The sequence below is a fragment of the Martes martes genome (genome assembly GCF_963455335.1).
Source record: "Martes martes genome assembly, chromosome: 8".
Lineage (NCBI taxonomy): Eukaryota > Metazoa > Chordata > Mammalia > Carnivora > Mustelidae > Martes > Martes martes.
The window spans coordinates 106,560,862-106,570,738 of NC_137895.1; positions in this window are offsets into that span (position 1 = coordinate 106,560,862).

Here is a 9,877-nt window from a genome sequence, read left to right on the forward strand (position 1 = left end):
CTCCCAACGCAAAGCGAGGGAGGAGCACGGCCACCGAGCGAAGTGCCACCGTTTCCCTCAAACGCGCCAGGCGGGCCACACACACCACCTGCACCCCCCCCACCCCTGACCGCTGAGAAGCCCCGTGTGAATGCAGGTGACACGCGGCCATCAGCACAGCCATGATTTGCTGGTGCAGTTGCCCGTGGGACATCAGGCCTCTGGCTCGTCACTTCTGCCTGGAGAGTCTGAGGCACAGCAAAGCAGCAGGGCAGAGGGCATGAGGGTAATTAGAGGCTGCCCAGGCAGGCAGCTGGACAAGGTCACTAGGGGACCTGCAATGTCTATAAATACCGAGCCAGGTGGCTTGTTAGAGGACACGCACGCCTGCGCGTGTGTGTGCGCACGCGTGTGTGTGTCTGTGTTTGGGAGGGGCAGGAAAGAGGGGTGGGAGACTGAGGCAGAAAGCAACCCCAGGAGGAGGGCCTGAGGGAAGGAGCGGTGGCAGGGCCGGTGAGGGGGTGGGTAGGACTTGGTGGGTAAGGACCTGGTGAAAGTCCACAGGTCTCTGTGTCTCCCTCTTGCTCACAGCCCTAAGGTGGAGTGTGGGATGTCTCCAGAGGCAATTCAGGCTTTAGGGAACAGGCTTGGAGAGGAAGTGCTTGCTGAGAGGTACCAGCCACAAGCCGGTCATTCCCTCATTTTACCAATAAGGGAGCGCTTGCATTGAGCCAGGAGTGTGCGTGCCCAGTTCTGATTCTGGGGGACTCAGGACCCCCATGTGCAGATATAGTGTGGAAGTGTGATGTTGTCCATGGGGATGGCCACCTCATTGTGGAGACACCGGCTGAGAAGCAAGGTCTCTGTCCTCAAATCTGGTCTACCCACTGACTGAGAGGGCTCAGAGTCATAGTTACTAGTCTTGGGTTACTGCTTTGTGATGCCCCCAGAGCTCCCTATGCTTTTTCTTTCTGCCCTTCCCTCCTTTGCTTGCCGCCTTCATCCATATGCTTGTTATTTTCCCAAGAGGGCTTCTGCCATTCCAAACATCACATCTGAGTTCAAGGTAGGGTGAAGGTGAAGCACTGTGCCAGACGCTTCTGTTCATTTGTTAACACAAAGCAAAAAATTTCTCCAGAATCTCACTCAATTCCTCTGCCAGCAGACTTAGGTTTCTGATGCAATGGCCAGAAGTGGGTCAAATAGTCACAGTAAACTGCAAGGTAGCTTGGAAATATGGGAACAAGATTGTCCCACCTGATTTAACAAATCCCGATGTCCTACCCGGGGCTGGGCATTGTTACCAGGGAAGAGCAGGAGAATGGGTATGATGTGGGGAACAGGTCTCCCTCAATCCCCAAGTAGTAAAGGAGACTCTGCACTTGAAGCAGGATTAGCATCTGGCCCTCAAAAATATTCTCTATTATCATTTATATATGAATTCTCTTCCTATACAAGGATTGACAGGCACACCTTACCTCCCTGGACACTTTAAGGGCAGCTGGCAAAGGGTATGCCCCCTCTTTTTCAGGGGAGAAGACAAGTTATCCATGGGAGGGGAGAGATGGGGAGGACCCAGCTGCAGGGCGGGAGGGCCCGTGGCGTCTGGGAGCCCTTCCTCAGCCTTCGTAGTTTGGAGTCCCTGGAAGGCCTGCATCCCCCTTGGGATCAGGAGACCTGGTTTCTAGTTCCTGTCCTGCCGCTAGTCATCTGCACGACTTAGAACTTGAACCTCTTAATTTTGTCATCTATATACAATGATGTAGATGATTCTTGTAGGAGAAGATCCTGTTCTATGCAAATGTGAGACATTGAATCCTTGAAGGAAGAAGCAATGGGCCAACCTCAGGGAGTACCTCAGGGCCTCAGTGGTTTGGGAGGCTAGTAAGCACACACGTGCACACACACACAAACACACACACACACACGCACGCTGTGTGAGGTCCCCATTGAAGCACACATGCGCAGCACATACAGATGAAGGAGAATTTCATACGCATTAAAACATGTTTAAAAAAAATAGGTAAAGTATCTGTCAGATGAGCCCAGGTAGCAAAATCTAACAAGTGGGACTTCATCAAATGAAAGAGCTTCCGTGTAGTAAAGGGAACCATAAACAAAATGAAAAAGCAGCCCATAGAATGGGAGAAAATATTTGTAAATCCTGTATCTGATAAAGGGTTATTATCCAAAACACATAAAGAACTCATGTGACTCAATAGCAATAAGATAAAACAAACACTTCCCCAAAACCAAAAACCAAAACACCCCCTCCCAAAGCACACCCCAGTTCTATTGAAAAACGTGCAGGGAATCTGAAGAGACGTGTTTCCAAAGACGACATCCAGATGGCCAACAGGTATGTGAAAAGATGCTCGGCATCACTCACCATCAGCAAAATGCAAATCAAATCAAAACCACAGGAGCACGTCACACCTGTTAGTATGGCTGTTATCGACGACGAAAAGAAGGGGGAGCCCTCATCCGGTGTTGGTAAATGGATGAGGGGAAGGTAAACTGGTGCAGCCACTCTGGGCAACAGTGTGGAGGTTCCTCACTATCTCGAGAAGGTAGGTGCACCCCATGTTCATTGCAGCCAAGACGTAGTTAATTGCCATAGCCAAGATGTAGAAGCAACCAAGGTGTCCTTCGATGCATGAATGGGTAAAGAAAACATGGTGTGTGCTGTTGTTCCTTGAACAAAGTGGGAGTTATCGCTTCACTTTTGGCTCCCCGGCTACTTAACTGCTAATAGCCTACTGTTGACCAGAAGTCTCGCCAATAACCTGCATAATCCATTGACACGTATTTTGCATGTTATATGTATTATATAGTGTATTCTTACAAAAAGCAAGCTAGAGAAAAGAAAATGATACTAAGAGAATCATATGGGAGAGAAAATAGATTTATAGTACGGTACATTCATTGAAAAAAATCTGCATGTAGTCAAGCAGGGTCCCAGGATGGCGCTGTGTGTGGCCTGGTGGTCTGGGCTCTGCAGTGGCAGCCACTGGGCAGGACATGGGCAGCCACAGGAGCTGAAGTTATAGCTGTCTGGGGGTGCACCCCCAGCCCTTGGCTGTGGACAGCTGTGGCCACACAGGGAGGCATCAGCCTCGGGAAGTCACAGTGCTGGGGCACCACTGTGGGCAGGGCTTCCCACGGAGCCTGGGAGTGGCCCTGAGCAGCCCCAGAGACTGGCATGGGGAGGACTCCGGGGAGGAAGATGCTGGGAGCCATCTATACGACAATATCCCTGCTCTCTGTGGCCTCCTCCGTGTCAGCTCAGCCGTCTGCCTGCCAGTCCTAGGCGCCTGACTTGATCAGCCAGTGGGCACATGAGGTAACCTACAGGCCTGCCCAGTCCTGCACAGGGGCTGCTGGGGCCTCTGTGGATCTCTCTGGCCCCTCAGAGGGCAGCAGGTGCAACCTCTGTGCCAGTCCCCTTCGATTTGGTTCTGTGGAGAATGGGGTGGGCAGTCATGCATCAACGCCTTGTGGCCTTTGCTGCCGGTCCTTTAAAAACATCCACAGGTAAGTGGTCTTGCACGGTTTGAACCCGTGTTGTTCAAGGGCCAACGGAATAGATTATGTATAAGATGGAGTATTACTCAGCCATAAAAAAGAAGGAAAGTCTGCCATTTGTGACGACACAGATGGACCCGGAGGGCATTAGGCTGAGTGAAGTAAGTCAGAGAAAGACAAACACTATGGGATCTCACTTATAGGAGGAATGTAAGAGGCTGAACTCACAGATACAGAAAACAGATTGGTGGCTGCCAGAGGCAGGGGGTTGGAGGTCGGGGGTGGGTGAACCAGATGAAGGGATCAAAAGGTACAAACATGCAGCTAGAAAATAAGTAGAGCCCTGGGATGTCACGTATGGCTTGGAGGCTGCAGTTAATAATACTGTATTGTATATTTGAGAGTTGCTAAGGGAGTAGACTTTAAAAGTCTTCAATGCAGGGGAGTCGGGGTGACACAGTCGGTTGAGCATTTGACTCTTGGTTTCAGCTCAGGTCATGCTCTCGGGGTCGGGAGATCGAGCCCTGCACCAGGCTCCATGCTCAGGGGGGAGTCTGTTGGAGACACTCTCTCTCCCTCTCCCTCTGCCACTGCCCCTTGCCCCCCCAATAAATAAATCTTTAAAAAAGAGTTTTCATCACACAAAAAACTACACTAGACTGATTCTGGAGATCATTTCGCAGTAGAGACAACTGTCAAATCATTATGTTGTACCCTTGAAATTAATGCAATTTATATGTCAACTATATTAAAAAAGAAGAGGAAGATGGGCAGGGGGATAAGCACCGTAAAGGGCTCGTCAAGGCAGGGGCAAGGAGGGAGAGCGGGTTAAGGCTGAGGTGACCTCAGCCTGTCCTGGAAGGAGTAGAAACACGACAAACAGAAGTGACTCAGAGGTTTTCCTAAGTGACACGATCCTACTGGGAGCGTCTCCTCCAGAGGACAGTGGGATAGTTTCCAAGGGAAACCACATGGTTTCCACTTTCCCGGATGGAGAGGTTCCTAGACATTTCCTGTTGGCCTGACATGATGAGGACTGCTGAGACCCCTTCCCTGCGGCAGAAGGCTGGCCCTGAGCAGTGAGTCCAGGCTGAAGAGACCTCTGGGCGCCTCCTTGTGGAGGGGGCAGGAATCCTGGGACAGTCCCTTAGGAATCCACCGTACACCTCACCGGCAGGGGTGTGGGCAGCCCGCAACCTGCCTGGGTTACGTCCACCTCGGCAATGTCAGAATGAGCACCCGGTCTGGCAGCCAAGATTGGAGTGGAAATAGATCCACAGGCCACACCACTGCCTGGGTCTGAAAAATCACAGGAGCTTAAACTTAGATTGTTCGGCTGTATTCTGGCAACGTGAGTCTCAGAACCTGGCCCTGTCCTTAAAAATACTGGGGCCCGCGCCAGCTAGAGCGAGGTCCTGGAAGCAGGTGCCGAAGCGCAGCAGTGTTCAGCTAGGATCACCGATGCTAAGTACTAGGGACGCCGCAGGCTCAGGGGTGTGTGTGTGGGGGGTGCTGGGGTAGGGGTAGGGAAGCCACGAGGGTGGGTGGTGAGTACCGGTCCTGGCAGGGAGCGCGGTGTCTCCTCAGACAGCCAGACTGGGTGCTGTGACAGATACCTGGTCCAGGCTGGAAGTTCACCCAGAAATTGCAGCTTGGAGCTTCCCGGGGGACGGCATTCCAGAAACGCCAGGCAGAGCCTGTTCAGGGCCCGCTGGCGGCCAGCACCTAGGGTCGGTGCTCTCCATGGCAAAGCAGAGCGAGGAGACCCTGCAGGAGCCGTGCCTGCTGTCCAGGGCCTTCTTGAAGCTATGAGCAAGGGAAATACTGCCTCGGCAATGGCCCTGCGTGTGGCTGAAGTGAACGCCACTGACCTTCGGAAGTTCTCGTTTACTTCATTCTGAGTGGGGAGAACACATGAGTCAGGCGAAGCTCTGTCAGTTTACTCTGGTCAAGAACCTGGCTGAGGCCCCAGCGCTCGGTGAAGAGTCACTTGTCCTCGTTAATGGGCTCCCGTCCCGTTGGCCAGCCATGCTCCGGCGGGACAGTCCCGTGTCTTGCCGTGGTGGAGCTAATGTTCCAGTTCACAACATGCTTGGGAACACCTCACAGGCTCGGGGAAGGGGCTGCTGCCCCGTCACTGGGGAAACAAAGTCACCAAAGGTCAAGTGGCAAGCGAGGGTTGGAACTGCTCTCATTCGGGGGAGAGGGGAGACTCTGAATTTCCTCCTCTGTATAATGAAAGGTAGAGATCCCCTGCGGGCGCTGGGAGGGTGTGAGATGATGCACGGCACATTCCTCCATGCTGCCTGCTAGGCGGTCATCACGGTGCTCCTCATCATTGTCACAATGCCCGCACCCCTGGCCACCGCCCGCGGCTCAGTCACCCACCACGCAGGTAGGCGGTGTCACTGGAGGCCTGAAGCACATCCTTGGAGGTGGGGGTGGGGGACATCTGTGCAGCCTTTCCTCGGCTTGCATCAGCAACGATTCTGGAGCGGCGGGATGAGCGCTGCAGGGGAGGAAACAAAAAGTGGTTATTGGTTCTGATGAATCCCCAAAGCATTTTGGGGAAACTTAGCTAGAGCTACACATAGCTAAAGGTTCATCCCTATAAACATCAGGCATGTTCTCATTTCTGAGAGAGAGAGCGCGAGGAGGTGCAGCAATGGGAAGGGAGGCAGGTGGGAGGGAGGGAGGAGGGGGACCAGATGGGCTTGCTGATAATTAGGTGTGTGCTCAGGCTCACTTGTCCGTGACCACTGGCCTCTGTGTCCCCCAGGTCTCAGAGTCTTACTTTCTCCCTTCATGGTCACCACAAAGAAGCCACACTACACATGCTTTTCTCTGCAAACGGTCCTCTGGGCCCCCACTCCTCACTTTCTCCCACTTCCCTAGCCTCTTTGCTTTCCCCTCTTGGCCTCCCCATTCCATTTCTCCTCTTCTCCTGTTTCTCAATGGCTCTTCATGTCTTGCCAACACTCAGCAAACCTTTGCTGAGCACCTAGTAGGCATCTGGTGCTCTGCAAGGCCTTGAGGACTCAGAGCCATGAGGATGATGGTAATTTCTTGCTCTGGAGGAAGCTCACTGGCTGTCAAGGAGGCAGACACAAAAAATTCCAACCAGTAGGGGAGTGTGGGGACCCAGAGCTGGAGCAGCTGGCTCTCCCTGGATCTTTGCTCCATACTATCCTCTTTATACTACTGTGATGGCAGATGAAGTCTAAGAGGAAGCCCATGTACATCCCAAACACTGGTGGTCTACTAGGCCCTAAGGGTAGAGAGTAGACTCTGCCTAGCTCCTATCTTCAGGGAGCCATTGGAAGGGTGTCCTAAATATGCTCAGGGTATAGAAATAGAGTGATATCGATTAGTGACTTTGGCTGAAAGTAACAGAAAACCCCAATTCAACTGACATAAATGATGACAATTTAGTATCTTCTAAAAGAACTCTAGATGGTTCCAGAGTTGGTTAATGCAATGGCTCAATGATGTCATCAAAGACCCAAGTGCTTTCCAACTTTCTACCCTGTCATCCTCAGGTTTTTGGAATGTCCTCAGTCTAGCTCAATCTAGCACAAGATGGCGGCCATTGTTGAAGGCATGACACTCAGACATGATAATATCTTGAAGATGAAGGACTGGTTTCACCTGACATCTCCTTTTTTTTTTTTTTTTAAGATTTTATTTGTTTATTTATTTATTTATTTATTTGACACAGAGAGAGAGAGAGAGATCACAAGTAGGCAGAGAGGCAGGCAGAGAGAGAAACGGAAGCAGGCTCCCTGCTGAGAAGAGAGCCCGATGCGGGGCTCAATCCCAGGACCCTGAAACCAGGACCAGAGCTGAAGGCAGGGGCTCAACCCACCCAGCCACCCAGGCGCCCCTCACCTGGTATCTCTTATCTGTGAGGAACTTTCGCCTCAGAAATCATCCAGCAGACTTTTCTTTTTCAACATCCAGACTGCATTCCAGGCTCACGTCCTGAAGGAGTAAGGGGCGAGGCAACAGGGACTGCCACAACTAGCTTAAAGCAATCATGGTTCCCTTCCTGGCTGGGGCTTGGACCCACCTCCCCAAAAGAATGGGGCCACCCAAAGGATACCCAAAACACTGAGGTCTGATAGGATGAGGGAAGGGAGTGGTGGACAGGTATTGCATGATCAACGAGTGAGGTGTGGGTGCTGGAGAGTGGGCTGTGGGGCCTGCCTCCAGCTGGCGGGAGGTCTCTTCACAGGGTTCGGGGTGATTTCATCTGGCAAGGGGTGCCCCAGGTGGAGCCAACAGGTGAGAGGCAACGAAGAGTTAGCAAGTAAAGGAGCAGCAGCTGTGTCTTCGCCTGGCTGCTCTTCCCCCAGACTCCTCCGTGGCTCACTCCTGAAGCTTCTTCAGGTCCTTGTCCAATGCTTTGTTCTCACTGAAATTCTCCAGCAACCCTGTCAAAAACAATGATCCTTGTTCGGAACCTGCTATTCTCCTTCTTTGCTTAGTTTTCTTCCTTGGTGTTTTTCTCTCTCTCAAATATTCTATAGATTTTACTTATCTCTCTTGCTTTTTATGTATCTTCTACTTGGGATAGGGGGGTTTGCTTTGTTCACTGCTTTATTCCCGGCACCTAGATCAACACCTGGCCCTAGTACATGCTCAATAAACACTTCTTGAGTAAGTGAAACCTGGTTGTGTATAGAATTATCTAGGGAGTTTGAGGAAAATGCAGGCACCTAGGCCCTGTCCCAGACCTACTGAATCCAGCTCTCTGAGGTGTGAGGCCCCGAGTCTCCCTAGGAGGCCCCAGTGTACAGTCTGGAGTTTGGGAGCCGTTCCCCCGGACTTTCTCACATTGATACAAGAGAGCTCAGCTTCGAGATGGAAATACTTAAGCACTAAGGAGTAAAGGTTGTCACATCCTAGCATCAGTGAAGTGCGGAGAGATGGGGGTTCTGTACGACAATTTGTATGCTATCAAGGGTGACGATGAAAGTATTCTGGATTGTGTGCCTTCCAGCCCCAGCAGTGCTGTCACAGGACACAGGCGTGAATGTGCAGAGCAGTGGGGGGCTTTGTGAACGAAGAGTGGGTGCACACAGGTGACTTATATGAGAACATATAAAGAATGAAGATAAATGATCATGGCAAAGAGGCCAATTAAAGAATAGGCGAGAAACCTGATTGGGAACTTCACAGAAGACCATATGAGACTAGTCAATAAGCACATGTAGGCATATGTCCCTTCATTATCAAGAAATGCAGATGAAACCATGTGTGTGTTCTCACCAAATGTGTATTGTTTTGGATACATGCGTTTATTTTGTATTGAAGGATGATAGATAGGCATTAAATAATGCAAACCCTTAGGAGTACAACTTAGTGAGTTTTATCTATAACGGTGTAGGTGTAACTGGATCCCCTACCCAGACTAAGATATAAGGATATCTGCATGGGTCCCTCATGGTGCCCAGAGAGACGGTTGTTCTGACTCCCACCATCATAGATCCCTTTCTTGACTGTCACATAAATGGATTTACGCAGTATGCTGTCTTCACAGTCATTTAAAAAAAAAAAATTATTTATTTATTTATTTATTTATTTGACAGAGAACCACAGTGAGAGAGGGAACCCCAGCAGGGGGACTGGGAGAGGGAGAAGCAAGCTTCCCACTAAACAGGGAGCCCGATGTGGGTCTCAATCCCAAGACCCTGGGGTCATGACCTGAGCTCAAAGCAGACGCTTAATGATCGAGCCACCCAGGCACCCCCTTCACAGTCATTTTCATTGGTCTTCTGCTTATCATTATGTTCATTGCTTAAAAATCTCTGTATGGTATTCAGTCATGTGAACCATTGAGTTGTTGGACCTACTGATGCCCCTTCAAGTGTTTCCAATTTCTTGACTCTTCTGAGTAAAGCTCCCATGAACATTCTTGCACATGTCTTTTGGTTTCTTCCTACGGGGTGTACATCCAAGAATGGGTCATTGGTCAGTAGGCACGGTCCACTCTCTGACATGTGACGTGTCGTTTGACACTTCCTCCGGCAGCATATGTGAGTTCTGATGGATACACATCCTTGCCAACTTAAGATATTGTCAGACTTTTATTTTCAGCCACTTTGGTGGGTGTGTGTGGTGTCACACTGTGGTTTCAGTCTGCATTTCCCTGATAATTAAAGGTGTCGGGTCCATATGGACTTGAGAGGATGGTTGTGGGGGCCCGTTAGGAAGGAAGGGACTGGAGTGTGGTTTGAACATGGGAGGAAAGACATGAATAAAATTAAAAAAGGGTTCTTGTCCAAACCAATAATGAAGGTTTATAGAAACTAAGGAGTATGATTAATTCAAATTTTTTGTGTGTGCCCAAGGTAGAAAGAAAATGGGGAAA